Below are 6,404 nucleotides of genomic sequence, written 5' to 3' on the forward strand. Positions count from 1 at the left end.
ATGCCCTGCCAAAAGTAGCAGCATTTTTGAAATCCTCTCATCAAAATTAATAAAGGCATATCAGACTTTTCAGATAAAAATGAAATTGTTCAAATTTTGTTACCCAGTGTCATTAGTAACATCTACAATCTGTAGATAGGCTGGCAGATTTCACTGAGAGATAGAAAAGCCCAAACAAAACACACTGAGAGAATTATGTTTATTGTAATGATTAAATAGCACAGGTTGTTCTATATAATTTTGTATGCACAAAGACCCAACTCACTGGGCTACATCCAAAGGTGTTTACCTTCCAAAGTTATGCATAATACCTGGGAGTAGCTGAGTATCATGGCATTCCTTCTAGCTGCACCACTACCTTCCCCTTGCAAGGGCGAGCACATGGCTCTGTTTGCAGCTACCAAAGGCCTAGTGCCCCAGAGCCTCATTGCCAATATCAGCCCTGGCCCCAAGTGGTCAGCAATTAGAGGATCCCTGCCAAAGGCCCCTCAAACTTGGGACCAGCCCTATCCTTTGCCAAACAAAGCCTTCCTCCACCCCCCACCTGCTAAATTCCTGCAACTGTTATTCTGTTGTTCTGCAAATACAATTACAGGTGTGCCCCCACACCTACGGATGCCCATGGTGGATACGCGACCCCCCCCCCCCAGCACAGCCATTCAAAGAGTTTGTTTTTGAATCTCCCCACAGCTGCGTGGGTGTTTTCTTCCTTTAACCCATTTCTGCCCAGCCCACAGGTGTACACATTGGATCCCTGTTGCATATATGCAACATTGGGCAGAAATGGCTTAACTTGCTTATGCAGAAGACTGGACTTGCAGGCAATTAGCTTGCCACTAGAGGGAGTGCAGGCAAGAGCTTGCACATGGAGTCTTCTGTTCAAACAAGTTACAGGAAGGAAGACCGGAGCTGCCAGCACCATGATGCAAAAACAAAGATATGGAGCACACAGGAAGTTCCCCTATCTGCAGATTAGCCCCCCCCCCCACATGATGTCCCCCCCCAAGCAACATTACATTTGTTTTTGAATCTCGCAATGGCAGTGCAGGTGTTTTCTTCCTTAACTTAAACAGAAGACTCCACGCGCAAATCTGCTTCTCGAGATGGCATTGATCTGACTTGGACAGATGTCTAGCAGTGGATGGCCCAATGCAGAAATCTCTACCTGAGCAAGGAGCCCCTCTCTTTGCGTACAGCGTGATTTCGTTTGGATCAATATATATTTGAAGCAGCCTGAGGCAGGATTTAGCCCTTGAATCTATATAAAACATGTCAACTAATCAACACTGTCTTGGAAAATGACTTCCCTTCACACAATTATCAGTAGTAGCTTCTATCAGGTAAACAAAAGCAACTGATAAGCCCCCCTCCGCAGCTCCTGGATTCATTTCCTCACTGCTGAAATACCAGTCATGTCACATTCCTAGAACGAGAAGGCAAAGCATCCTGGCAAGTGTGCGTTCAGCTCTTTCCCTTCCATTAATGAAACACTGGAGCTGCACAGACTTTGGGGGGCAGGGGAATGGCTCTCTTTCTCCAAGGTGCTCCAGCAGTCTCCCTAGTCCAAGTGAGACCCAATCCATGACAATGCAATGACTGTGTGGAGCTCTTCAGAATGAGGGCTGCCATGCCCTAGGACTGAGAGTGGGTCATAAAAATCAGTCTTCTTTGGAAACCCAATGAATTAGAACTGCCGACTTTTATGGATTCATTGCATTCTTCCTGTGTTTACTTGTAAAGCAAATACTCCATCAAAACCATAATCATGGATGGAAAACAGTCCATATGTTATATAGGCAAGTCTCTCCACCTTTCCTATGCAAACTCTTTAACAAGACTAACACACCAGGAAGAAAAAAATCTGGCACCAAGTTTTCACTGATACACATTCCAAAGGAAGTGGACAGATAAGTGTTTCTGGTCCTCAGAGCAATTTCTAGGGTCTTTGTTACGTGCCAGCCTCCCATACTCGGAATGGTGGGTTTTTTCTCCAACAAGATGGAGTTTTGGATGGATGCTTTTAACATTGGAAAAAAGGGCTTAAATACAAGGCAAATACAACTTAATTAAAGCAAAAATCAAGTTGTCTCCATCAATAACCAGTTTAGATGTTTTACCGTTGGCACGACCTGTTCACAGCCAGTCTTTCCTGTTGGCTATGTGCTCAAAGAGCTGGAATTGAAGCCCCATGCCTGAAATTCCCTCTTGGCACTCTGGAGTTGCCCCACAGAGCCACCACAGGGCTCTGTGAGCTTCTTTCAAAACAGGGAACATTGGTTTGGTTCCTCTGCCAGAGGTCAATAGCTTTGCAGCTGAACTCTATACATTACATAAAGGCATTGAAATGGTTGCATTTTAATTTCAATCTCTTTCTTAATAGTCTTCCTGGCACAGAATTTGCCTTTCTACCACTGCTGCAGGTTGAGTTTATTTTTTCATTGCCTCAATCACCACAAGGACACCAAGACCTCTTTCCTTGTCAGACAGGCAGAACCCATAAGTGTACATGTGAACCTGGGTGTTTTCACCCCAACGTGAAACTATGTCACTGCACATTAACTTACATGAATCCATTTTCCATTTCCTCATCATTGTGTACTAGAGGATTCTGGGTGCAATCCTACCCTGCGCTGGAAGAGGCAAGCCAAGAGGCTTGTGCTGTATCCAGAACAGGCCCAAGGTGGCTCGGCCAGAAGCAAGGGGAAACTTTTCCTCTTACCCCTGGGTAAATCCTTGCCCCAATGGATCTCCTTGGACTTGCACCACCATCCTGAGGTGGCGCAAGTCCGAGGAGAGCAGAGCAACTTGAAGCTGCTCCAATCTCCCCGGGAACGGGGGCTGGGATCTGGCATAACTGCCGGATCCCAGCCCTGCCTCCTGTTCCCCACCTGCCTCCCCTGGGGCCGCCCACTGCCCACCCTCCCCCCATCCAGGAACGCCTCCCTCTTGCCTCTCTCACCCACCCCAGAGCTGGGCCGGGCCAACACATGGATCACAGAGTAAGCCGCCATGGAGGCTGGATTCAGCCTCAGTGTGTCAGAACACCTCCACGTGCCGATACGGCTTCCTCCCGAGGAGGCGCAAAAGTGCATTACAGCATGTTTGCGACCCTCCTGCGCCGGCCCAATTCATTCTCAGGATTGTGCCCTCTGTCTGCTTGGATTTCTTACCATCTGCTTGTGACCATCCTGACACTTTCCATTTCAGTTGTCACCATCCCTAATTGGGTGTCATGTGCAAACTTGGTCAACTCACTTGAGGCTTACTCCATCTCCAGATCATTTAAATTGCACCACTTCCAAACCAGACCTTTGTGGGTTGCTGTTGAAATTAAACTTGTGTTTCCTTTGCATTTCCAGAGAAGCTGGGGAAAGGCCCCTTTGTAACCATGGAGAAAAACTTCTGGTGGTCAGCCCAGATAACACTCAGTTAGATGGACAAACAGCATAACGACTCCATATAAGACCTTTTGCACGCTGCAGTGAAAGATGAGGAAACCATTCAGGTTGCCGCAAATGAGTGAGATCACACGATTTCATATTCTCCAACTGTACATCTTAACCACTTTATTGCTGGTTTGAATTGCCTTTGTGTGAGTTAGGATTGTCCTGAAGTCTGGCCTCTGGCTGTCAGAAGAGCACTGTGTCTGCCTGAAAACCCTGAAAGCTGAGCTACACATTCAGCAAACCACATTGCTGCATTCTGCCTGGATAGCTGCTTCCCCTAATACAGACTTGTTGCTTGTGAGGACTAGCATGTCAGGGCTAGCATGTCTAGCCTAGGCGGCTCTCTGATGTGCTTTTGATGTGCTCTCTGATGTGCTTTTGAGGTCGTGTGAAAGCATACAGTCTGTGTTATAGTTCAAAAAATTCTTGACTCAGAATGCCATCTGACACCATGAAAACTACTCCATTTGACTTCCACACAATGGAATCACAATAGGATGGGGTGGGCCACTGCCAGCAATGTCCTCTGGGGGGTGATACAACACCGCCTGAACCTCCATTCAGTGATCCTCAGTGATCTTTGGGCCCAGCTGCCTTACACCTTTCACCCCTGAGTCTGTTTTCGCCTCTCACCAGTGAGAACACAAAACGACGGGCCAAAGCAGACCAAAGAAAGTCAAAGAGATGCAGCACATTGCAGGCCACATTTCAGTCTGCGCACTATTCCATCAAGTTAGGATTGCAAGCGTACCATCAGCCTGCTTAGAAATATCAACTCCCTTGTCCATTTCTGTTTCTGCTCCATTCAATTCATCAACCTCTTGCTTTAATATCATGCCTCCCATACATCCTTCCGCACTAATCCATCACCACTTTTCAATGACTTTGAAACCATTTATTTTTCCAGACTCTCTAGAGACTCTAAACTGCAGGAACCTGTTCTCCAAGCCTTGCAGACCTTCAGAGCACTTAGACACTCACCTTTTGGTGCTCTTCTCTTCGACAGGCAGGTGAGCCTTGGTCTTTCTTGGTCAGGGCAGGAGGTCTGGTCTAGAGGGTAGAGCCTCCAACTGCCTGAAGATAACATCCACAAGGTCGCCAGTTCGAGGCCACCGGCACCGTGCGACCTTGGAGCAGCTGACAAGCTGAAGCCGAGCAATTCCATCTGCTCTGAGCGTGGGAGGATGGAGGCCAGAATGTGAAGCCAGATCGGAATGAAACACCTCGAATGTAGTTGTTCTTGAAAGAAAGAACCTTCTTTCAAATTGTAAAAATCCCTATTTAATAAGGGATTTAAATAAAAGCCTGCCTATGTAAACCGCCTTGAATAAAGTCTTGAATAAAGACCAAGAAAGGCGGTATATAAATACCTGTATTATTATTATTATTATTATTATTATTATTATTATTATTATTGGTGACTCCTATATAGACCCGGAAGAGAGATGGTGCAATACCAGGAGGAGGCAGATGTCTCAAGGAAATCCAACTGTCCTGTGAGGAGGAGGAGGAGGAGGAAAGCCACAAGCATGATGCGAGGTACTTTCTCCTCCCCACCCAAAACCATTTTCACCTCAAATGATTTCCCACAGTGGGATTTTAAGCAAGCCTTTCTAACTGTGTTCTGTCCATACAAAGGGTAGGGTAAGGAGGCTTTACACAAATAAAAGATCTATGGCTCTTGATAGGGGGTGGTTTCACTAAGGTGGCTTCCTTGAGAGCCGTTTTCATACACAGATCCAGCCCCAACTTGTACTAAATCCTGGTCTTGTTTAAATGGTGGTAAATGCTCTGCTTCTCTTGGGAGAAGGTTCACAATTGCTCCCACACTTCATCAATACAGCGCTTGCTCCACCTCTGAAGCTTAAAAAACCTACTAACATGCATGTAAAAGGGTTACCTAAAGCGACAGGCATGTGGGTGGTGGCATTCATCACAGGCATTCATCCCTCTGAATGATGAAGACCCATGCATTCAGGAAGACCCATGAAAAGATAACCACAGTCCCTCTTGCACCACCACAGATATGCGAATGATCCATGACATGGTATATATTGGTAAAATATGGCACCCGTATAATGGAAGAGAGATGCTTTTATTATCCACAAATAAATAATAATGAAGCATATATTGCAACAATACACACCAACCACTGCCCCTCATACCTCTGTTTGAAATAGCCGAGGTACATCACCTTGATCAGGACCAATGCAGAAGTTGATATGCATAGGATCTGAGATAATAATGCACTCCCCACCTTGCCCTCATTACAAAAAAAATCCCACAACATCTTTAAATCCTGCTGTGCAACTGACTAACCTATGACCCAACTTGACCTCCTTTGTCATGAAGCCCAGGATTGGTTCAACAAGCTGGAGAGAGTCACACCCAAGACCCTTCCTTTCACATGGCCAAACTTTCAGTTTAATTGAGCAAACAGGTCCAGATTGCTACACACCTTTCCTCATTATTGCTGAAACTGGTCAAATCTCCCAGCCACCCCCATCCCAGGCAAAGAAATGAGCAAGAAGTGTTCAGCAGAAAAACCCAGTGCCAACTTCCTCTTCCCCCTCCCAACGAAAGCAAAATCCCTTTGGCCCTCCACACATTGGTCCAGGGTTCCAATAATATGCATTTACTTGGAGAGTAGAGATGAGCCAGATCCTCTCTTCCACCATGCTCAGATCCATTAGGTTCAGCTCCACTTTTCCTCCAGGAGGAGTGCTGGACATCAATAAACAATTATAGGCACTGCACATTCACACTCTAACAAAGAGAGCAAGGCTAAGACTCATTTCCATAATGAAGCTGTGCATTTTTTGTGAGTTTGGCTTCAGGTAGCCAACTGCGCGTGGCTACCAAGTCCAACTCAACACCTAGGAAGGTAAGCCAAGTGTAAGGACTTTGGTATTTGAATGGGATATGGGGACCCCAAGATCAGCACAGATGAAGGAAAAG

This window comes from Tiliqua scincoides, chromosome 5 (genome assembly GCF_035046505.1).
Source record: "Tiliqua scincoides isolate rTilSci1 chromosome 5, rTilSci1.hap2, whole genome shotgun sequence".
NCBI classification, from domain to species: domain Eukaryota; kingdom Metazoa; phylum Chordata; class Lepidosauria; order Squamata; family Scincidae; genus Tiliqua; species Tiliqua scincoides.